This window comes from Manis javanica, chromosome 4, assembly GCF_040802235.1.
Source record: "Manis javanica isolate MJ-LG chromosome 4, MJ_LKY, whole genome shotgun sequence".
In the NCBI taxonomy this organism is placed as follows: domain Eukaryota; kingdom Metazoa; phylum Chordata; class Mammalia; order Pholidota; family Manidae; genus Manis; species Manis javanica.
In genome coordinates, this window is record NC_133159.1 from 111210399 (window position 1) to 111236033 (window position 25635).

General features: G+C 38.3%; 1 pseudogene; it reads right to left on the bottom strand.

Annotated features, from left to right (window-relative positions):
- Positions 1–4336: 4336 nt before the first annotated feature.
- Positions 4337–25635, bottom strand: part of LOC108409165 (protein mab-21-like 3) — a 156410-nt pseudogene continuing 135111 nt past the window's right edge.

The following is a 25635-nucleotide window of genomic DNA, read 5'->3' on the forward strand; positions in this document are numbered from 1 at the left end:
CTGAGTTTAACTTCTACAGTTAACCACATAAGACTTAAAACTTGTTACTTTTTCTATTAGGCCAAAAAAAAGAGGACTTAATTCTCATTTCTTCCAATAAGGGAGACTTGTCAGAAGCAGCCCTCTCAGTATTTGGACTAAAAATGCCAAATAAACACTAAAAATAAAACTTTTAAACAGCTGAATTGTCAGGACAATAACTGAATCCTCTGAGGTAGGAAAGAATCCTGAACCTCCTGGTATGCCCGGCTGAGGAGAGAGTTTTCCCAGAGGCCTCTGCCCAAACCAGAAGGTCCAGGCTGGAGCATGAAGTCTGACCTGTGGAATGCTGGGGTCAGACAAGCCTGAGACCCAGGAAACAGTGACTGGATCAGAGACCCCAGAGAGCCCACAGGCCTGTGGATCCCCACCACCAAGCAGCTGGGCAAGAGCCAGAGTTCTCTTTTGCCGCTTCAACTCATTGTCATCACAGAGACCAAGAGGTACCCCTGCCACGGCAGCCTGGGCACCACTCCACCGGGTCTCCAGAGATGAGATCTCTTCCTCCTGAGGCTGCCTGCCCTCTGCTGCAGTAGCAACTCTGATATTTTCTTTGCCTTCCTTCTCGTTTTCCCAGTCATTTATTTCATCTGCCTTTTTGTCTACGACAACACGATGCTGGGATAGTCAGGATGCAGGCCATAAAAGGTATGTGGCTTGCCTGCCTTCAGAAGTGGGTCAGTGTGATTAAATTCTTGACTTTCCAGAAATCAGTTTGTCAAAATTATCTCCTATCCATGTAAACTGTGGCACACCTTCTTCTTTGACAGAGACTACAGAAACATGGCCCCTTGCCTTGGCTGTGGTGTTAAGACCCTAATCCCAAAGAAGCCCAGGCCCAGACAGGGACCCTACTGAAGCACCATCTACCAGCTTAAAGACTGGAAAAGCCTCAGGGTGACTACAAATAGTCGCACACATGAACATTATGTGGCCATTAAATACTATGTTTGCAAATCACCTTAATGGCCAGGGAAACTGTTCACACAAATTTAAATTAAGGGGAAAAGCAATATAAATGTTATTTATGACTGAATATCATATTGATGTTATAAATCATGTTTCAAAATGATGGAAGTCAATAGCATAACTGTTAAAAGCCACAGACTCTGGAGTGAGATCACTGTTTGAATCCTAACTCTATCACTTTCTAGCTTTGTGAATATGGACAAATTTTTAAATAGTTCTGTGACTCAGTTTCCTCATGTAACAAATGTAGATAATTATAGTACTTATATTAGGGGCTCTTGAAAAGATTGACTTAATAATTATAAAGTGTTCAGAACAGGATTATCACACAGTAAACCCCGATAAATATTAGTTGTTATTGAATGAGATGGGGAACTGTTTATGACATAAATGAAGCAGAATTTAACATTATACACAGCATGATTCTGGTTTTGTAAAAACAACTGTCCTCCTTCTCTCTTAGACTGATGTCCCCGATGCCAAGCATGCATGCAGAGAAAATACTGCAAAGTAACCCCACACAGTGCCATCTCTGTAGGATATGACTCAGGGAAATTTATTTTCCTTTTCAGACTTTTTAGGTTTTAAATTTTCAACATTTTTGTATCCATCTTTTAAAATGAGAGAGAAATGCTCATTTTTGTAAAAAGGACCCTGTTTCTTCTATTTGAAGCATAGCACTCCTCAGAACTCACTTGCTTGTTTTCTTTGGAGACCCAATTTAGCAACATGACTTCCAGGTTGCTAGATAAGAGTACGATGACTAAAGGAAAAATATTAAAGAACCAGAATGTTGTGTAAAGGAAAGACTATCAGAAAGGAAAAACTGGCAGGTTCCCACATCATGGAGGAGAAAAAGAATTTCAGTATTTCTGTGCAGAGAACCAGATCAGCCAGTGAAGAGCCAGCATAGGGTTGAGGGTGAGGAAAATGAGTTTTTAATCCCCTTAGGTTTAATTTGCTTTGGTTTTGTGTTTATGGCCCACAAAGTCATGATGTCCTATATATATATATATATATATGGACAAAACTTGAATGATAAGGACAAGGGACAGATATGTCTGAAATACACCAAAGTCTACCTTAAAAATAAAATATATGATTTGAAGAAAGATTCATAAACCAAAGTCACCTTTCTTTTAATTTGAATATATTTTTGTCTTTATGAATCAATCTACTATAACAAAAATGTCCCAGGAGTGCTGTCTTATCTTCTGCCTGCCCAGCACCTTTTGAGGAATTTCTTTCTATTTCCCTAAGTCAGAGCCAGAAAACTTGTTTCCCAGCCTTTTATGAAGTAGTATCCCTACTGTGGGACCAGGCTCACCACTGAGGTGCTCTGCTCAGCACTCAGCTCTGGAAGTGAGGGACTCGAGGAGGAACCATGGGAAACCCGTCCTGCGGTGCCACTGGACGCAAGCCTCAGCCTTTCGGAGGGCAGCAGGGGAGACTCACCTCTGTCGGCGATGTAGTGGTGTTTACCCTAACACCATCTGGAAGGCACACTGGGCTCTGTTTCTGGCTGCATGCTTAACTACCTAACATCCTTTAATAAGTTCTGTTTCTGCTCAAACTAACCAGAGTAGATTCTGTTGTTTTAAAGAACCCTGACAATGTGAGGAGTGATGATAAATGCAGCATCTAAGATAAAATGAGAGGAATAATGGTAGATGCCCCACAAAATTTCAAAAATATTAAATAATTAGTACTTCATTCACTGGTCCTTTACTATGTTCTTACTAAGTAGGGACCAAATTTGCATTTACATAAAGGTGGGGAAACTTTCCCAAGATCACACACCTGGTAAGTTCATGATAGAAGTGGTATTTATATCCATGTATTTCTAACTGCAGAGTCTGAAATCTTGTAACTGACAAAATACACACCCCATAGGGGATATAAGACAGAAGTCTAATGATGACACTTCAAAAATATTCCTTAAAGAGGAAAATTGCAGCTTGCTTTACCCAAGCTCTCAGACTTTTCAGTTCACTTCACTGTAACTTCTAAACCTGAATGTAGAAATGGAGCAGAATCCATGTTAAAAATGAAGAATGCAAACTTTGGTCAGATACTACCATGGATCCCGGGAGCCACATATATGAATGACTTTCTTGAAGAGCCAATTCCTATCAACTAAAATCAAAACAAGCTTACAAATCTCTCACAGACATCTGTAAACATTATTAATGATGTTATATGTATTTTAAAAAGTAGAAGAACAGGAAATAATATGATGAACTTTTAAAAATATAGTTCAAATATACCTGATTTCTGCAATCAGCTCCATTCTGCAAACTGCTACCTTATCATGGGAAATTTGCAAATATATTGGGAAGCTTAAAAAGATCTTTTAACACCTGTTTTAGGGACATCAACCACCTTATATTAGCCCCTCTGCACATCTGGAAAAAAAGATTCATTTACAAGTCTGCTCAAATTTTAAAACATGAAAGCATCCAGTGATAATTTTATTTTGCAGAGTAGAAAGAAGCACAATGGAAATTCTAAATGTTGGCTCTCATTATACTTCCAATTATTTCAATTATTTCAGATTATTCACAAAGCAATTTTCCCTCTGACAAAATTCTGGATAAAGATATCCATGGGAATCCAAATAGCAGCAGTCATTGTACATATGGTAAATTATGTTCTTGGAGGGAACAAAAAGCTCTATGTGAGGTAATGTAATATAAATCCAATTTTATTATGGAAATGCTCTTATAACAAAGTCTTTCATAACTAAACCTAGTTCAAACTTTATATAAATGTGACTGAAAATATCCCAAACATAATTCCAAAAAAACAAAATAGCAACCAACACAATAAAACTATGCTTACTATGATTTCTGCTTGATTTTATGATAAAAATCAAAGGATGAAAAAATGGAACAATCACAATCACAGAAATAATGAATATTTATTTGTATAAATGTAAGCTGCATCTAGTCTACAAACCAATAAACCTTTCTCTAACAACTTTCTTACTTTATAAGAATGAGTAGCTTTTCAATAGCTATATTGGTCTTACATGACCCAGGGCCAGAAACACATCTGATGGAGACAAAGCCTGACCAAATGGAATTGCCTATCTCATCGGAACTAAAACTTTTGGAGGGAATGTGTCACCTAACTGTTTTTTGAGAAAATATCCTTTTTGCTGAGCTTTCTTTATAATTAAGAAAGGTACAGGCTTTCTATTACTAGAAACCAGATTTCTGATTTTCCGAAGATTCCAGCTCAACACCACCAGTTATACTTTGAACCTTAGTGTGTTGGATTTTCCCAGAGGAGGACGCCACCCCAAATCACTCACGAAAGGCGTCTCTTGATGCAATAAGCAAGAGGAATTTATTCAGGAACCAGCTAGCTGGGGTCCAAGTTAGCCCGAAGCAGCGGGTCTCAACAAGGACCCTGAGCACACAAAGCCAGAAGGTTTTATAGCATTTTCAAAGGGGGCAACATTTTCCACAATCACAATACAGTGTTTTTTCATAGACACATAAATCTTTGCCTGGGGCCACATCCTGGGGTCTGGTTAGATAAGATTACCTTTGGAATGTTTAGGGTGGTTCTAGTAAGATAAGCTTGGTGTGTATGATTAACTGATTTGAGGTCAGCTAATTAAAGGTCACTACATTTAACACTGGCTGACTAACTTGTTTTTCAAGATTCTAATAATTTTCCTCCTTCTAGGTTAGGTATTTAAGCCTTTAAGATGGCTGTACTTATGCTAACTTTTGATTCTTCAGATCCTACAAGTGTTAATGCATGGATTCCTTTAAGTTAAACATAACCAACATTTACTTCTTCAGCATTTTCCATACATCTTTCCATCGATCAAAATGTGAATTCATATCACTTTATTATTATTCAAAGCTTTGAAATAAATGGTAAGAAACTAAAGAATAGTTAGTTGTTGTGTATATATGAAAACTTTCTACCTGAACCTTAAGTATTCCATGTTCCCTTACATGTTATTGCCATAAAGTGAACTCCAATTGATGTGATGCTTTCTTGACTGATAGCCCAGCTGCCCCTGTCCCTAAATCTCAAGTGGAGTCTCGCTGCCTTCTAACAGCTCTCTTCTCTAGTTGGTACCAGTATATTTCCATTCTTAGGTCTCTAAGAATAAACTTGGTTGAAGCTCCTACCTCTGTGGAATATTTTAAATTTTTTTATTTCTAATAAGATTGGTTAAAACATTTTTATTCTGAAGAATTTTAGACTTAGAGAGTTGCAAGAAAAAGCACACAGCATTCCCAAATGCCCCTCACCCAGCTTCCCTTAACATTAATGATTTAAAAAACTATAGGACAGATGGAGATGGGATTAAAGGTGGTGGCATGAGAAGGAAGACAGAAATCTCCTCCTAAAACCACATATAATGTAAAAAATGTAGCAAATACAACTAATCCTGAAAGACTGACAGGAAAGACTATGACAGACTGCTTACATCTGGGGAAAAGGGAAGATTTCATGGAAAAGGGTAAAAGAGCAAAGCCACAATCCATTGGGAACTAAGTCCTTCCCCCACCCCAGCTCACTGGTGGGAGGAAGAGAAAGAGAGCAGGGAGGGGGTGGAGGCCTAGGACTGCTGATCACCCAGCCCTGGAGATCTGCTCTGGGAGCATGAACCTACATTACATGGTGCTCTAGAGATTAGTGGGTTTGGAAATCTAAGACAGGCAGAATACTCAGAGAGACTGAGATTTCAGCCTCTTGTGGAGAACAGGTACCCACAACTGGCTGCTCTGGGACAAAAGAAAGGTGGGCAGTCTGAGAGACTTCCCAACAGTGAGAAGGCTGCTAAAGGGGCAAGGTTTCCACAGAGCTTGCTGGTCAGGAGAAAGGACAGGTGGATAAAATTGTGTTAGCGTACTCACTCCAGCAGGTTGGGACTTTTTGGGAGCTTCAACTGCTTCATCCCCCTGGCTGGCAATGCAGCCCTGAGGCCCCCAACCATGATACACAGCCTACTGCTTCTTCCTCCATGAAACACCTGCTCACAAACCTGCTGTCTCCACCACTGTGACAGGGCCAACAAGAGATTGTAAGGAAGAACTTAAACTGTCACTGTTTTCAGATGATATGATATTGTACATAAAAAACCCTAAAGATTCCACCCTAAAACTACTAGAACTAATAACTGAATTCAGAAAACTTGCAGGATATATTGATACACAGAAATCTGTTGCATTCCTATATCCTAATGATGAACTAGCAGAAAGAGAAATCAGGAAAACAATTCCATTCACAATTGCATCAAAAAGAATAAAATACATAGGAATAAACCTAACCAAGGAAGTAAAAGACCTATACCCTGAAAACTACAAGACACTCATGAGAGAAAGTAAATAAGACACCAATAACTGGAAATACGTCCCATGTTCATGGATAGGAAGAACTAATATTGTAAAATGGCCATCCTGCCTAAAGCAATCTACAGATTCAATGCAATCCCGATCAGAATGCCAACAGCATTTTTCAATGAACTGGAACAAATAGTTCTAAAATTCATATGGAACCACAAAAGACCCTGAATAGTTAAAGCAATCCTGAGAAGGAAGAATAAAGCAGGGGGGATCATGCTTCCTATCTTCAAGCTCTACTACAAAGCCACAGTTACCTGATTTCAGCTCCAGCTGAGGTGTGGGTCATGAAGGAAAGGAAAGCGTCGGCAAGTGAGGAGATGAGTGAGGACACAAAACACCCAATTAAGGTTGTAACATCTCCTGACATCAAGCAGCAGGGTTTTTATTTTTATACCTTTTTAAGGTTTACATGTTACACATTTTCTTTGATCATGAATGGTACGTTTCTTCCTTTCAGTTTTTGTATAATTCCGGCTCATTATATATGTTATCATTTTTTTGAACAGCTTTCTTGTAACATTTAATGTTTAACTTTCCCTTACTTAACCTTTTTGGCCAGAGATGCAGATTACATGCTAGGTGCTAGATAGGAAATGGCATAAGAAAGTATGTGGGCTAAGCATGTGGGCTATGATTTTTACTTATAAGTGTGTAAAATTATATAAATGTTAAGATATGTGTCTAAGGCTATATAAAGTTTAAGTAGGTTATATAAAATGCAAACTATATGTCTTTTGGTTATTAAATGTAGTATTAATTAAATCTTATCTTACACATGTGGGTTTAGTCTAGGGATGGTACCTTTATCACCCATAAGTTTTAACATTCCTCAACATTCCTACAAATACAATAAAAACACCTTATTCTTTTATAAAATTTATTTTATAATTTCATATATTTACACCTTTTCTCCTGCATCTACAGGCACTAGGGCCTTACAGTTCTTTTTATCCTTTATATAATAACACTAAATCTGCTCTAACTACCTTACTATGAATATAATAATATTTTGTCATGAATTTATTATAAACTTTTCTATATGGGATATTTATAAATATAAATTTTCCTATTTTGCTGATAAATTCTTTCTATGGGGGGATATCAGAGGTGTCTTCTAATATTATAAGCAACATAAGGGGGACCCTGGGTGGTAGGGACTATTAATCTTTATTACTTTGCTGTTTCATATAAATTTCTTGGAAAAATGGGTATATCTATGGGGGTTTCTCTATGGCCCAGTTTCCCATAACTCCTGATTAATCATGTTTCAATTGTTACAAAAGGAGGAACAAACTGCATCTAGTTCTGAGAGGCCTGGGCTGTTCTGCTTCACTTATCTGTGGCAGTATGCCTGGAACAGTTGGTCCCGTAACACTGCTTTCATTTCCGAAATTGCTGCTTTGATCAACATTTTGGGTTATGTTATTTACTAAAGATGAATAAATCTTAAGTACATAAGATTTCCCATATATGAGCCCAATCACCAACATCATAACTGCAAAAATAAGTGTGGGAATTAGCAGGGGCCAGCTATGAAGTTTCCTGTTTTTAGGATTCCTCCTTGTGCCTGGACCTTGTCAAACAGCATGAGCAGCATGGCCCATGCCACACAGTAATCAAGACAATTTGGTACTGGCACAAGAACAGACCCATAGATCAATGGAACAGACTAGGGAGCCCAGATATAAACACAAGCCTATATGGTCAATTAATATAAGATAAAGGAGCCATGGACATACAATGGGGAAATGTCACCCTCTTCAACAACTGGTGTTGACAAAACTGGACAGCTACATGCAAGAGAATGAAACTGGTTTAGTGTCTAACTCTATACACAAAAGTAAACTCAAAATGGATCAAAGACCTGAATGTAAGTCATGAAACCATAAAACTCTTAGAAGAAAATATGGGCTAAAATCTCTTGAAAATAAACAGGAGCAACTTTTTCCAGAACACGTCTCCTTGGGCAAGGGAAACAAGAGCAAAAATGAACAAATGGAAGTACATCAAATTAAAAAGCTTCTGTACACCAAAGGAGACAACATCAGTAGAACAAAAAGGCATGTTACAGTATGGGAGAATATATTTGTAAATGACATATACAACAAGGGGTTAACATACAAAATATATAAAGAACTCAATACCCAAAAAGTAAATAACCCTGCAAAAAAATGGGTAGAGGATATGAAGAAATCCTCCAAAGAAGAAATTCAGATGGCCAACAGGCACATGAAAAGATGCTCCACTTTGCTAATTATCAGAGAAATGAAAACTAAAACCACAATGAGATATCACCTAACATCAGTTAGGATGGCCAACATCCAAAAGACAAGGAACAACAAATGCTGGCGAGGATGTGGAGAAAGGGGAACCCTCCTATACTACTGGTGGGAATGTAAATTAGTTCAACCATTGTGGAAAGCAGTATGGTGGTTCGTCAAAAAACTAAAAATAGAAATAACATTTGACCCAGTAATGCCATTCCAAGGAATTTACCCAAAGAAAACAAGATCCCAGATTTAAAAAGACATATGCACCCCTATGTTTATAGCAGCACTATTTACAATAGCCAAGAAATGGAAGCAACCTAAGTGTCCATCAGTAAATGAATGGATAAAGAAGAGGTGGTACATATATACAATGAAATATTATTCAGCCATAATAAGAAACCAAATCCTACCATTTGTAACAACATGGACAGCCAAAGGGCATTATGCTCAGTGAAATAAGCAAGGCAGAGTAGGACAATTACCAAATGATTTCCCTCATCTGTGGAGTATAACAGTGAATCAAAAGTGAAGGAACAAAACAGCAGCAGACTCACAGAACCCAAGAAGGGACTAGCAGTTACCAAAGGAGAGGGGTGTGGAACGGCAGATGAGGAGGGAGGGAGAAGGGTATTGAAGGGGATTATGATTGGCACACATGGTGTTGGGGGTGTCATGGGGAAGACAGTATAACATGGAGAAGACAGGTAGTGACTCTGTGGCATCTTACTATGGTGATGGACAGTGACTGCAAACGGGGTGTAGGAGGAACTTGATAATATGGGTGAATGTAGTAACCACAATATTGATCATGTGAAAGCTTCATAAAAGTGTATATCAATGATAACTTAATCAAAAATAAAATGAAAGAGAAACATAGAATTATCAAAATCAGGAATTATTATTTTTATAATATTACTAGTGAACTACAGACTTTTATTCAAATTTAACTAGCTTTTCTGCTATCATTTTTCATTTGTTACATTTAGATCCCTAACCCATTTGTACTTTATTGTTATGTATGGTGTGAGTATGGATCTAATTTTATCTTTTTCCAAATAGATAAAATAATTGGGTGGCAATTGTGCATAGCAGCATTATTCATAATAATAAAACAAAAATAGAAAAAAGCCAAATATCCATTAACTGATGAATGCATAAACAAAATGTGGTTTATCTATATAATGGAATCTTACTCAGCAACAAAAAGGAATGAAGCATTTATACATGCCACCACATGGATGAAACTTGAGAACATTATGCTAAATATAAGCAAGTCACAGAAGACTAATGTTATCATTTCTTTAAAACTCTGTAATTTAAATTCACATGTTTCCTTTTACCCAGTAGTTGCTTAATAAGAGAATTTATAAATATCCAGATATAAAGGCATCTTTCCAGTGGTTTTCAGCCCCGGACAAGTTCACTATGGATTCAATGAAACCAAAGAAATGACAATGGAATTGTCTTGGGATCAAAGGGTTTATACCCAACTTTATTCCCACGGTGGCAGTCAGTCACTAGAATCCCGTCCTCTTAGATTCTGCATGCAGCAAGCCGGTCTCTGCCTCTGGGCCTCTCTGCCCCTGCAGCAGTCTCAGTCTCTGTCCTCGGCACTGCCACTCCACTCCAGTCTCTGCTATGCTCTCCTGCAGCCTTGCAGCCATGCCACCGTGTTGCACAGGGCAGTGGGTGGAGCTTTTTATACAGAGTTAATAACATTGTATTGCCCACACATGTGTAGTGAGCTGCTGACCAGGACCAGGTAAGAATCTTCACTTTATCCACAAAAGGCCTTATTCTTTTTTTGTTGGTAAAATGTGTCTTTGAGCATTAAAAAGCACTCTGTGTCCTGATTAATGTTCTGCGGGTTCAATTTTATGTTGTCTGATATCAATATAACTGTCACCTCTTTTTGTTTCCATTTACGAAGTACAAACACAATTCCACCTTTGTCTAGCCTTTATTTTTAGAATAATTGAAAAATTATTTTAGGTAGGTGTCTGATATAGGACATATACTTTGGGTTTTATATTGTAAGCCAAATTATAAATATTTTTAATAGGTAAATTAAGCACATTGACATTTATTGTTATCACTGGTATGTTTAGTTCCAAATCAAAATATTTTATAACAATGAATTTAAAAATGTAGATCCTATGTTTCCTATGTAGATGCATATATTGACATTTAATAAAGTTTCTTATTTTGGGTTTTGAGGTTACATTTACTCTTGCAATTTTTAAATGTCCTTTATTTAACTGTTCACTCTTGGGTTTATCATATTTTATCTTTTTGTGGGGGGTATTCTTTATCACCCACTTATTGTCTATATAGGAATGTGTTTTTTATATTTTCATCTTTTCCTCTCCATTTTGCTCCTGTTTATTAGTTACATAATTTTAACTTTGCCATAGTACACATTTGTGTATTAGTCTTCTACCATCAACCCATCATTGTTCTAGTTTTATATACAGATCTATATATTTTTGAAGGCCGTGGTAAGTGTCAGTCCTAAATGAAAGTTTTCTCAGTTGTTACTTGGGAATCCTCTAGTATAGGGGTTAACATGCTTTTCCTGTAAGAGACCAGATAGTAAAGACTCAGGCTTTGTGGGCTAAATGGTCTTTACTGAAATTACTCAACCCTGCTACAGAGTAGCAGGAAAGCAGCCACAGAAAATATGTAAACAGGTAATTGTGGCTGTGTTGCAATAAAATTTTATTGAAAAAAACAGGGAACAGGCCAGTTTGCTGACCCCTACTCTAGCACATTCTTCAAGAAGGGCTGGGAGGCTTGGAAGAAGATGGTGGGGCAGGAAGGCCAGGCAGAAGCCACCTCCCACACAGACACCCAGGAAGCAGCCAAAGCAAATACAAGGACCAAATACCCAGAGATCTCTCTCAATGCATAGATTCTGGTCTTTTCTATTTCAGGAAAGTTTTCATAAGCAATTGGATTCAGTTTTTTTCTGTTTGTTTGCTTTTTCTTCTACAGTTTAAAGTATTAGCTCCATATCATGTTTAGTTTTACTTAGTTTAAAGGACTCTGATAAATATTTTTAAAATCACATTTTCTTTGCTTATTTTTCATACCCAGTACTTTCTTTTGGATCTGAAGGGTGACAATATGGCATCCCAAAATATGTCACTTTGGCATAAAGATTATTTTGAGTCAAAGTTACTTGAAAAGCAGCAAATAGAAAGGAAAACAATTTACCTTCCTTCTTTTTCTTAAAAGTAGATGAAAGTACCAAGTGAAAGAAATCCAGAACCACAGAAAACTAACATTTTTATCATCAAGGATATGAAGTTGAGAACAAAGAAATTTTACCCAATCAGACCTTGTTAAAATAACTATTATCTTTCTTTAGCCTCTTCACACAATTTACTTTTCTACAATAGCCTCTTTGTTCAACCTACTAGAAAAACATGTAGGTCCCATCTTTCCTTTGCACCTTCATTCCTTGTGAAAACTTGTACACCACATAAAACTTACATAGATTTAGATCCTCTTCTCTTGTTAACCCTCTTATGTCAGCTGAGTTCTCAGGGCCAGCTGAAAAACCCTGAGAGCAGAAGTAAAAATCTGCTTCCCCTTTAGGCCCATATGACTTCTTTCTTTATGTCACTTTCATTTTCTTGGTTATTTTCCTGTCTCTCTTCAAACGCTCATTAAATTTCTATTAGTCTATTTTCATTTAGGCACTTTAAAATTTATTCTTCATCCCTGGAATAATTTTAATGTTTTTTTCCATTTCTTTCCTGTGTTTCAATTAACTCCTTTTTTATTTATCCTGGTTTCTTTGTACTTTGCATTTCTGACTTAAGAGTCGATTTTTATCTTCAAATGACTGAGTGTTCTTAATTCTGCCTGGAGTGTGAACTTAAATTTTTCTTTAGTTTATCATTATTTTGTAAGGGAGTATTTTCTTTAGTTGGTGGTTGTGACTTATTCTCTGATTTCCTGCTATATTTCCCTTACTTTACTTTCTTTTGTCCGTTTTTATGATATTGAAGTGTTCCATCAAAGCCCTACTTAAAAGATGCCCCTTTCTGTCCCTCTAGCAGAGCTCAGGGATTTAGAAGTTGTTTTTTTGTGGTCAGTGTGTTTGTTTTGGCATTGGGAAGGGAGCTGTGGGTCCTCTGCTGAAGTCCCAACCCCCTTTCCCTTCTTTTCTTCTTCATCTAATTGCTAAAAAGCACTTCTTTACTTTTGCTTTTTTCCTCCACTGGAAGCTATACTTTCAGAAGCCTGCCCCAGGGATGCTCACCCTTTAAATCGTGTCTCTCTTTAAATGTCCCCAGTCCTATATGTCACCTGGCTTCCAAATCACATGCACTTTAAAATCTCTCCTTATACACTATGCTCTGATCTGCGTGGACATTTTTCCAGCGTTTTAAAATTTAGGCTGGATTTAATCTCTCCAGCGGTGGTTCAAAATCACTCTTAGGCACCTTTTCTAGCCTCTCTCTTCTGTCTTCTCTGCAGCATTTCTTGGTCTGCTATTGCTCACCGAAAGCTTTGTGGCAGGGTGTATGAGGAATCAACTACTGGAACTTGCTGAGTCTTTTTCTATTTGCTCAAAGTTAGTTTGCAGTGAGCATTGTCTGTCTTCAAGCATGTGTGTAGAATTCTCATAGTTGAGAAGTTGTTTCATATTGTTTACAATCTGGGGGGCTGATTACTACATAATTCTCACTGTTTTCTGCTATCTGGGAATGTTATATGGCATTTTTTGACTCCAGGTGATGTGCCAGAGGATGGAGAAGGAAAGGGATGCAAATTTTTCAAGTAAGAAATAAATGGCCAGCTTAGGAGAAAAACAGGGCTGCAGCTGATGATTGCTTAAATGTGTTAGTGTCCACCCCTCCCTGCTTCTGAGCTGCAGGCAAGGGAGGAGACACGATGAGATATTGAAGATCTGAAAGGACCAGCCAGGGGACTCGAGGTTTAACCGCACAAGAGTGTTGCTGAGAGGACACCTCTCATATTTATTGATCAAATGGTTGATAACAACAATAAAATTCTGTATGGGGGACTCAATACACAATCATTAATCAATTCCAGGCCTAACTCTCAACAGTCTCCAATCTTCTGAAGCATAACGAACAAGCTCTTACATACAGAACAAGTTCTTACATGGCGAACAATGCAAGGGCACTCATATCACAGAAACTTGGTTTTGATCATGCATTGTGAACTATAAACTATCAAGTCAGATATGACTGTTCATTTGATTTTTATACTTTATTTATATGTAAATCCCACAGTTTGAGAGGAGAAATCCTTTAATTTTGCATATCTGAATCAAACTCAGGCTGGAATTTATCTCACTGATTTTCAACACCTAATAATGCACTGCTTAAGGGTTTTTGAGTGAGGAGGGAAGGATAGTTTTTATTGTAGAAAGGTTTATAAAACTGATAAAAAGCACATATTCAGTGAGACTCTCCAAGTCCTCAAAATTGTGAAATAAAATAACCAATCAAAAGGCAAAATTTAACTAACTCTTGTGTACCCAGAGCAAGTTTACCTTATATGGATTAAAAAAAGCACCTAAATATTAAATATTGAATTATTTTCTGGACACCATCCCTGGGTTAAAAAAGAAACAATAGAGTTAAGGAAAACTGAAAATACCAGTCAATGGTTGAGCTACTAACTCTATTGTCATTAAACACAATTTCCTTTCCATTCCACACTACTCTAAAAGTAGAAACAAAGCCACAATCCATTTGCCTCCAGAAACCACCCTGCAATTTGTGACCTGAACTGCTAATAAGATTTAGCAGAAAACTCAAAATCTGGGGAATGTTTAATTCTATTGTGACCTAAGGTATTTCATTTCCTTACCATGCTACCCACCAATCCTGAACCAATCTGACTTCAAAGATAGAAAGTAGTGCTCAAATGTGATACTAATTATACTAATTATAAAAATGACTTTATCATTTACATAGTCCTTGGGACAGGAAGGGTAACTGTTAATCTCCTTCTATAGATGTTAAATCACAGAGCCAAAGATGGCATTTAAAGTCCTTGCCTAAATTTGTCAAGTATATGGCAATGACAGATGAAATACAAACAGAAAATTCCAAATTGTTGCCATACTTAAAAAAAAAAAAGAACAAGTTAAGCATTTCCTTGGACCAGAAGTACAAAGTGGGGATGCAGAGCTGAAATAAAAAATGAACAAGTGGGACTATATCAAACTGAAAAGCTTCTGCACAGCAAAGGACACCATCAACAGAACAGAAAGGCATCATACAGTATAGGAGAATACATTTGTAAATGACTTATCAGATAAGGGGTCAATACCAAAAACCAAATGATCCAGTTAAAAAATGGGCAGAGGACCTGAACAGACATGTTTCCAAAGAAGAAATAAAAATAGGCAACAGGCACATGAAAACATGCTCTATACTGCTAATCATCAGGGAAAAGCAAATCAAAACCACAATGGGATATTACCTCACAGCAGTCAGAATGGCCACCACCCAAATGACAAGAAATAACAAGTGTTGGTGAAGATGTGGAGAAAAGGGAACCCTCCTGCACTTTGGTAGGAATGTAAATTGGTGTAGCCCCTGGAAAAGAAGTATTTTGGAGGTTCCTCAAAAAACTAAAAATAGAAATAACATTCGACCCAGTAACTCCACTTCTAGGAATTTACCCAAAGAAAAGATATACACTTCTATGTTTATCACCACATTATTTATATCAGCCAAGATATAGAAACAATCAAAGTGAATGGATCCAAGATGCTAGATCCAAGATATAGAAACAATCCAAGATGAATGGATAAAGAAAAGGGAGTATAAAAACATAATGAAATATTATTCATCCTTAAAAAAAGAGATATTTTTTGGAAACAACATGTATGGACCTGAGGGTATTAAGCCTGAAATAAGCCAGGTGCAGAAGGACAAATACCATATGATTTCACTTATTTGTGGAATATAAAAACAAAACAAAATGAACAAAATAGCAGTAGATTCATAGACACTGAAAAGTGACTGGTGGTTACCATGGGGGAGGGGTTGGAATGGGCAGGCGGGAAGGGTGAAGGGGATAAAGGGACACAAAAATTGTCAATCAATATAATTTGGTCATGGCGCAGTATGGATAATACAGCCAATGATTCTGTAACATTTTCCTTTTTGACAGATAGTAACTGCACTAGTCGAGGTGAAGACTTAATAAATAATATGGGTAACTGTTGAACCACTGTGTTGTATACTTGAAACCAATATAAGATGAGTTCAGTCATTTCAATCTTGTCTCTAAAAGCAGACATTTTAGCCTCCTTTTCAAGGAAGCAAAACTCACCACGAGGAAGCCACCTGACAACACAGCCCAGCTCAGTGTATGGCAGAGAACCAACTCTTCTTGCTAATTGTTCCAGGCAAGAGGAGAGGCTCACATTTTAGAAAACTTTCTTTGAATAACTGTTATTTACAAATAAATTAATCAAACGCAAAACCACTAGAAAATTCCTAAGCCCAAAATATTCAATGTGGACTAGGATCCAGAGTCAGAAACCAAGGGTGGAATCAAAAATGGAAGAAGCCTGAGGGAGAGCAGAGAAGAAAGAGGGAAGGAGAGAAATCAAGGGCTGTCCGGAAGGCATTCCGAGGCCCTTCCTCTTCCTCTCCTCGGACACACCGCGGGCCTGACAGCGCTTCCCCTCTGCCCATCTCCACAGGAGGAGTGGTGGGCATCTCGCAAGAAGAGCTGAGGCTCTCAGACAGCACCCTGATGCCACCATTCCTGACCCTTCTTGTTGGTGGTTAGAAAGGTCTTGTGACATAAACTCCATTCTCTTGAAGAGAAAAAAAATCTATGTAATGTGGCTTTATCTGTGCTTTTCTTCATTTGAACAATTTCAAGATGTTCAAAAGAAATAAGGACCTAGTCCCCTTTAAGGAATAAATTTAGATTATTCAGCCTGGGTACATAAATAGGGAACACCTGGGAACAGACATAATGATTCTGTGCATCTACTTTAAAAGGAACTTTATAATTTAACCCAACCCTCTCACTATACAGATAAAGAAACTGGGACTCACAGAGGTTAGGTAACTAGCATCAGGGTCAGAGCCCAGTTGGTGACACACCTAAGACCTTGAATGTTCTGTGTCAGGATAAGCAACTGTCTTACCACACAAGACTTGCCACGAGAAGGAGAGAGAACCGCAGAGGCTGCACATCCCTCAGGGAAGGAGGAAGCCCAAAGACTGTGATCTCTGGGGTTCAGAGTGTTCATACCAAATGGGAGAAAGATAACTTCCAGAGGTGACTGACACCTGCACTGTACAAAGCATCTGAGTGTGAATGGAGAGGTCATGGTAGAAGAAAAAATAAGAGAAAAATATACACTTCATGAAAGTGATTCACTCTCTTCAGTAGTTAGGGACTGTGTTAAGTGCAGGCTAATAAGGAAAAGTGAAAAAGCTAAAGAAAGGCTATTTGAGATAGAACCCAGGTGGTTGTCATAATTAAAATATTTTTCCTGTACGTTTCTTGCTATTCACTTTTGCAGGAATATATTCTATTACCATGTAAGTGTTTCTTAACTTGGTTCTTAAAAACCTTTATTAAAAACACTTTGGATGTTTGTTATAATGCAGATTCCTGGGCTCTTCCCCAGAGTTACTGAATAAGGATCTCTCAGGCTTTCACTAAGAAACCTGAATGTTAAATAAGCTTTCTGTGGATACTGACATTGAGGAAGAAATGCCATCTATGATGCCATTGTTGCAGAACTTGACAATTCCTGTCTGTCTCCCTGCCCTCCTGTGGCCCATTTCAGCATTACACATACTGTGGATACAGAGACAGTGAGTGCCCTCAAATCCAAAGGCTGCTCAGAGTGGCAGGCCTGCCTTCAGGACTTCTCTCCTCACCTAACAGGGAAGGAAGGATGGAGTGGCCTGGTCTAAGTAATAGTTGGTTTAACTTCAAGAGTCTGTATTTTTAGGCTAAAAGTGCAAATTAAGTATTGTTTTGTTAATAGAGAATTCCACATTTTTCATCAATGAGTATGGATTTTATTTAAAGTCAGGAAAAATAGTTAACTTAGTAAAAGCATGCAAAACAACAGGAGACATAATTATTGACTTCCTAGGCTCTCCTGAATTGCTTCCTCCCTCAATAAGGCCAAACCTAGAGCATTCCCTGACCCAGTCAGGCTCCCTGACCAAGCAGCAGCTCCTTAGAGTAAAGGTGAGGGCCACAGAAGGCCTAGGAACTGTCCTGCTTTGCCTGCACAGCCTACTCATTGGTAGAGACAGGAACTTCTGAGAAGCAGGGCATGTGGCAAGGAAACCAGGTAGGGCGAGAAGCCTCTTGAAGGGAGCAATGTGGCACTGACATGCCTGGCCCCACTGTCCACACTCTTTAGAGCATGGCAAAACAGTATATGAATATGTTGTTCTCATACCCAATATGAAAGTGGATAGAGGAAGACAGAATCCAGACCTGAGAACTGTATTAAACTAAGGATCTCTGCGTTTTTCCCCAAACAAGAGCACCATGCAGAGCAAAAAGGAATGAAAGAGGCAACATACTTTTCATGCTCAAATTGGTGAGGAATTCTCAGAAATCCATTTTGAGGAGAGATTCAAAATAGAGTAGTAATCATTATCTTTGAGGTTGGATTCCTGAAAGACAATGAGTAGCACACAACTTCTGATTATCCTGCTTACCGAGGACACAGGTGCTGGCAGGGAGCAAAGGAGGTTGACACACGTGGGGACTTCAGGGTGCCAATGCTACTGCCTTCTCAGTTTTCTGGAAAGCAGCACACATATTACCCTGAGAGCTGAGCAGAAATTCCAGCAAACACCTGCCCATCCTGAAGCAGGTCTGCCTTCTGATTACATCTGCAGCAATGCTTGGACATCTGGAATGGCTCAGAGCATTCCTGCCTGTCCATTCTCACCTGGTAACAGAACCCTTATACATAAAGTGCACAAGGCCCTTTGAAATCTCCAGGAAGACTACCTATCTTTATGCCAAAAGATGAAATAGAGGAAAGTGCAGAATACTGCCAGAAACTGAGCCCCAGGAACTCCAATAAAATGTCCAATTTTACACTAAACTATGTTTCTCTATGTGCATATCAAAATCTACATAAAAAAAGCTAGCAGTAATTACTCTAAAATGCCAATAATGGCTATCCCAAGTGATTTTAATTTTCTTTACACTTTTCTGTACTTTCCAACTTTTTCATCATGAAAGTGATCTTTTCATAATCCTTTTATAAAATGTTACTTTCAAAGATAATTCAGGCTATGATTTGTCCAGAGATCAACATGGCACACAATGGACAGATAAGGCCATTTATGTAGTGCAATGTCTAAAACTAGATAGAAAAACTGGTGCAGAGATAGAAACTTCACGTTCACTTCTCCACAGCACCTTTGTTGCTATTTATCTGTAAAATTCCCAGGCCTCTGCCTAAAGACTTCTCGGAGACCTGTTGGGTGAATGACAGAATTCCCAGCTCTCCTGCCTAGCCTTAGTTCATTTACGTATCAATAGGTGTTCCCCATGGCAGAGCCTCATGGATGGTCTGGGGCTGGGAATGGAGGAAAAGTGGCCATTCCTGCCTCCTGTCCATCCTTGGCATGTGACTGGCCTGGTGCTTGGCAGTCACCAAGGACCTGCCCAGGGAGTCCCTGCGGGAAGTGGAGCCTGAGCAGCAGCGGGCATGGCTGGAGCACTGCCTGGGGAACGAGCCCCAGTGGCCGCAGGAAATAAAGTCTTTTCTCCCAACCTGAGCTTTTCCCTTGACTTACTTCAGCTTCAGTGGATTCTTTGGTGACTCACGCCGGGCTGGGAACACCCTCCTCCTGCAGTTATAAGACCTTCAGATTGTATATATATATATATTTAAAGTTCTTAACTTTAAATCACAACTTCTATACTATCAAAGCTTTTCACCTGGGATGCCAAAAAAAGGCCCAATGATAAAAGCAAATTTTCATGTGTTAATTTGTTTTCTTTTCTCTTTTGATGCAGATATTAACAGGTAATGAAAAAGTAGTCAAGAATTACTTGTAAAATTATTTCTGAACAATTGAGAAGTTGAATATATGTTTTTTATATTATGGAAATGATGTATCAGTAGGTTTCTTAAAATCAAATTACACATGAGTAATATAACTACTTCACAATTTCCTTCTATAGAATAGTATACAGGCCCCTTATTAAAGATGATTCATCTGCTTCACCTTTCCCCATTGAACAGTGTATGATTTCAAATACATCTGGGGTTGTGGAAATGTCACTGTCCAATCCTATTTATCAGGTGGTAACAGATAAACTCTATACATTTTTTTTGCTTCTTCTTTTCTACATATTTTCACCATGTAATTCAACCACACAATATATACATAAAACTGTAATCTGATGAAGTTCAACTCATCTGTCAGGATCAATAATGCTTGATAATATTCATGCTGCTCCCATGTCTAAAGGTTGTGGTTCTCTAAAGAATGACATTAATAAAAGAGATTACTGTTATTTCCAGATGTACAAGATGCACAGGACCAGGACTGTCAGAGAGGACCATCTGACATTTTCTTTGATGTAACTGTCATCAGATGGAATAAATAATAGACTCAGAAACAGAAGACCTAAGTTTAAAACATAGCCCTACATTTTGGTAGTTATATGAACTTGCCTACATTATTTACTTTCTATACTTTTAAAACGGGGTGTGAGGATTTTTAAAAAGGATGACATCTGTGGAAACATTTAAAATTATTGTAGAATACAACAATTTACCTGGAGAAAAAAAAGAAGCTTCAATCTTTGTGCTCTATGCCTTTGGAAATCTCATGCACACGATTTAGATGGCCTGGAACAGCTGGAGTTAATTAAGGTATAGGAATGAACAAAAGTGGTTTCCTCAGCTCAGGGGCAAGCCTGTGGAGCACTCCTTATCTTTCAATTGAGTATAAGTTTGCAAGGAAGGCTCCTCTTGAGAATTCTCAGTGAGAGTCAAGCCATAAGTCAGGAGGGAGAGAGTTTAGCCAAATGGTTCAATCTGGTTAATGGAACCATTTGCTATTTTACCACCTAGTTACCTCATGTTGAGAGGGGATGAGACCCAACTGAAATGGAAGTTGAAGAAAGTGCAGACTGGGAAAGCAATGCTTGGCCACAGGCCTTTTGGCCTCTGGCCTGATTCGGTGTGCCCCAAGAAATGCCAAAGGCAGATCTTGTTCCTGTTTTACCATTCTGACCAAATTGTGCCCTGACCAGGAGAACCATCCAGTCACTAAAGGAAGAAAAGGAACCCTCTTGACAATCCATTGCTAAGCTGGCAGCCCTACTTATGACTGCCACTAAGAATGTGCATATGAGTACTCTGCCCTAGTCATCCAACTCTTAGAAATGGTACAGAACAGTTTCTCCCCATTTTTAGTCTGCAGATCATTAAGTCTACAAAATGTCCCTAGAAAAGTCTTTCTGACACCTGGTAGTTAAGAATGGGGGTTCTGGAGCCAGGCTTTGTACTGTATGCTCCTCTACTTCCTAGTTGTGTGAGATGGGCAAGTTAATCTCTGTGGCTCAGTTTCTGTATCTGTGAAATGGGAATAATAATATACCTTCCTCATGATGTTTTCATGAAATGAAATGAGCTAGTGAGTGCAAATCACCTAGAACCTTATCTGGAATTCCTTACCTGGAATATAGAAAGCACTTAGTTAATTTCATTTTCATGAAAAGAGGCTATGGAAATGGCTTGTTGCCATCTCAACTCAGAATTCTGAAGCAGTGAGTGGAACACAATTGGCAGCAGTAACGGTGGCAGCAGGCTGCAACCTGCCTCACTCCAGGTGACTCGTCGGCACCTCCAATCCCCTCTGCCTTGGTTTCTGGCACCAAATCTTGGGCATCATTTCTGTTACCCTTACTGTGGTCTACAGTGCTCAGAGGGAGCCCAGTTCTGGCCACTCTGCTCATCATGAATCTTGCCAGCTCTTTCCAAAGGCTGAACTCTTCCTTGAGTCTTTCTCATTAGTACAAGACCCTAGGCTGTAATTCCAGTGCAGATAACCATCTGGGCTCAAATTCTGACATACCTCAAAACTGAACCTTATCTCTTGAGATTACACTGTCCCAGCAGAGAAAGGGCACTCCTGCCCTTGGATGTACACTGCTGATGCCTCTGCTTTCCCCTAGCTCAGTCCTTTGGACTTGTCTAGAAAGTCAAATGGCCATGCTAATTTGCATTTTATTTGTGCATCCAGCCGTCCAGTATTTATTAAACTTTTCCTACATCCAAGTACTGTTCTACATTCTATTGATGTGATATTAAACAAAAACATTCTCTTGTTCTCACTCAACACACATTTTAGTAGAGGACAAATGACAAACAACTAAATTAACAAGATTGTTTTTAATGGTGAAAAGTGCTATGAAGAAAATAAAACAAGGTGAGGTTATAAAATGACGACAATGGGAAGAGGGGATCTCAGTGAGGGGTGGAGTCAGGCTAGGCTTTCTGAGGGAGAAGACACCCTCAACCAACACCTGGAAGACAGGAAGGATGCAGCCTTGTGAAGATCTGGTAGCACAAAGCTGATGGCCAGAAGCAGCCTGCTGTGATAGAAGTGGGAAATAATGCCAGTGTGCCTGGAGCAGAGGGACTGAAGTGGAGAGAAAGAGGAGATGAAGCCAGAGAGGGAGGAGGGCCAGGTGTTGCCAGGCCTTGTAGGCCAGGATAAGATGTTTGATTTTATTCTCATTACAATAGAAAGTCAAGGAAGAATTTTAAGCAGGGAGTGACACATTAAGTCCATCCTTCTTGGGACTGCAATGACTTGCATGTGCTTAGCAAAGTATCAGTGATTCCCAGCTGAATCACAAGTTTTGCTGGCTCATAATCACACTATGGAATATTAAGGTTCTGTAACAGAGTAGAAATTAAAATGACAACAAAACCAGCAAAAGATATCCCTATTGGTCTCAGATAAATGTTACAAGTGTAATTTAAAAAGTTGGAATTTCATATATGTTAATACCTCTAATTAATAAGATAAGCCTTTCCTTTTGGGATTTGGCAGTGATAATAGCTCAAGCAGAAATGCCATTTGAATTTCAGGAAACCTAAACTAACATTTTACAAAGAAAGAAGCATTGCTCACAGTGGCTGACTTGGCCTGGAAAGTAAGAGAAATGGAACTGTAAAATGGTATCCTTAACAAGTGTCGTTCTACTCCTTTACAGCTTTTGCCAACACAGCACTTTAAATAAATGTGCATTAAAGTGATTTTTCCAACTGAAAAAGCAAATTCTGAATATGGGCAAAATTAGCTGCCCCAATCCTTGCCACTGTAATAAATGATGGTGTAGGTGTTACAAGGATGAAAAAGCAGCGCATCTCTTTCTAATCCTGACAGGCATCCTCCCTTTTTTCACTGAATCTTTACCTTGTAATGAAGACTTGTATAGGGAAGTCTATTCCTGGTATGTTCCTGATAAAAATGCATCTTTCCAGGAGTAGCAGCAGGGACTGAATCTCTTTAGCAGACTCTGTTCATGAACTTGTGCCAAATTTCTCCATACCTTTGAAGTTGGGAAAAAGTATGTGCTCCTGGCAATAATACTCAGAAAACAGCCTGAAACAAGGTGAAGTACAACCACGAACAGAGACATTCAGTATTATCCTGATGGCTCTCAGAGCCCCTGTGATTAAACGGTGCTATGAGGGAATACTAATGCTGCCAAGAGCAGACTGGGCTTTCCGCTTGTGCATTTATGTGAGTCCCAGCTGAGGTCCTTGAAGGGAGCAAGACTCCTACCTCATGGAGAATAAATTGAGATTGCTCCTCCTCTCAAATTCCCTGTACTAGGTTTGGATCACTCTTTCACCTTTAATCTGTTGAAGATGTGAGTTGAGGCTACTGTGTAATAAAATTATTCCCAATTTATATCACACATGGATGATTGCTCTAACTTCCCCAATATGCTGTGAAATCTTCACAGTCAGGCTCATCTTTCTTGCTCCCCAGTCACCTGTCATATAAAAATTCCAACACTACATAAAGGAGTGAAATAAAACATAATAGTCTTCCAGCCTCCCTTTCTAAAGAACCACTATTAAGTTTCCTGTATCTTCCTCCATAAATGTTTGTGGGCATATACAAACTTTTGTGTTATTCAATGTTCAATTCAATAAGCAAAACTTGGAAGAAATATGGGTTGATATACAGAATTTTAAATAATTTCTAGTGCAGGGCACTATACAAATAAATAAAATAATTATAGGTTTCTACAAAATAAGGGGTGTGTGTGAACATTCCAAAGTACTTATAACCTTTTCCAACTACCCCTCAAACCTTCTTCTGCCTCCCAGGACCTCAGATCATCCTGCATTTGGGCAGCAGGTGGGGCATGTGGGCACAAGCCTGAGGAGTCCTGCTTCCATCTCCAACACAGTGGGTATTCCCCGGCCAACTCACTTTGTCTCACTGGATCTCAGTCTCCCCTCTTGCAAAATGATAAGGTGTCTTCTAAGGTCTCTTTGAGATCCTAGGATTGAATTGATAATTGAGTAATGATAAATACAAATGCATATATCAAGGCCAAAATCTCAAATTTGTATTAGGAAGAAAATCACAATCAAATAAACAGATTACCAGGAGAACTGGGGTGCAAATTAGATTGGAACAGTTGTTAAGAAAAATATTTTAATTATGGCATAATTGACATGTAACATTATATTACTTGCAGGTATACAACACAATGATTTAATATCTGTATACACGGCAAAATGATCACTACAATAAGTCTAATTAACATCTGTCACCTTACACAGTTATAAAAAACTTCTTATGATAACTTCGAAGATCTACTCTCTGAGCAACTTTCAAATATGCAATGCAGTATTATTAACTATAGTTACTGTGCTGCATAATAAATCCCAATGACTTATTTATTTATAATTAGATCTTTGTACCTTTTGACACCCTTCTCCCATTTTTCCAACTCCCTACCCCCCCCCCACCTCCACCTCTGGCACCCACCAATCTGTTCTCTATATTTAGGAGCTTGTAGATTTCACATACTTAAATGAGATAACATAATATTTGTTTTTTTCTGACTTACTTCACTGAGATAATGCCTTCAAGATCCATCCATATTACAACTGGCAAGATTTCATTTTTTTAATGGTCAAATAATATTCTACTGTATACATACCATCATGTTTTCCTCCATCAATGACCATTTAGGTTATTTCGATATCTTGGCTATCGTAAATAATGCTGCAACAAATATAGGGGTGCACATCTCTTTTCAAGTTAGTGTTTTCATTTTCTTCAGATAAATCACCAGTAGTGGAATTTCTGGATCATATGGCAGTTTTACTTTTTATTTTGAGGAACCTTCATACTATTGTCAATAGGGGATGTACCCATTTACATTCCCACCAACAGTGCACAGGGCTTCCATTTCTCTATGACCTCACCCACATTTACTATTTCCTGTCTTTTTGATGATAGCATTCTAACTGGTGTGAGGTGATAGCTCATTGTGATTTTCATTAGCAGTTTTCTGATTATTAGTAATGTTCAGCAACTTTTCACATACCAGCTGTATGTCTTCTTTGGAAAAATGTCTGTTCAGATCTTCTGCATATTTTTTATTCAGATTGTTTTTTTGCTACTGAGTACTTTATATATTTTGGATATATCTTATCAGATACATGATTTGCAAACATTTCTCCCATTCAGTAGGTTACCTTTTTATTTTGTTGATGGTCTCCTTTACTGTGCATGACTTTTTAGTTTGATGTGGTCCTATTTACTTTTGCTTTTGTTGCTTTTGCTTTTGGTATTGGGTTAAAAATAATCATTGCTAAGATCTATATCAAGGATCTTACCACCTATGTTTTCTTCTAAGAATTTTATGGTTTCAGGTCTATGTCCAATTCATAAATCCATTTTGCATTAACTTTTGTGTAT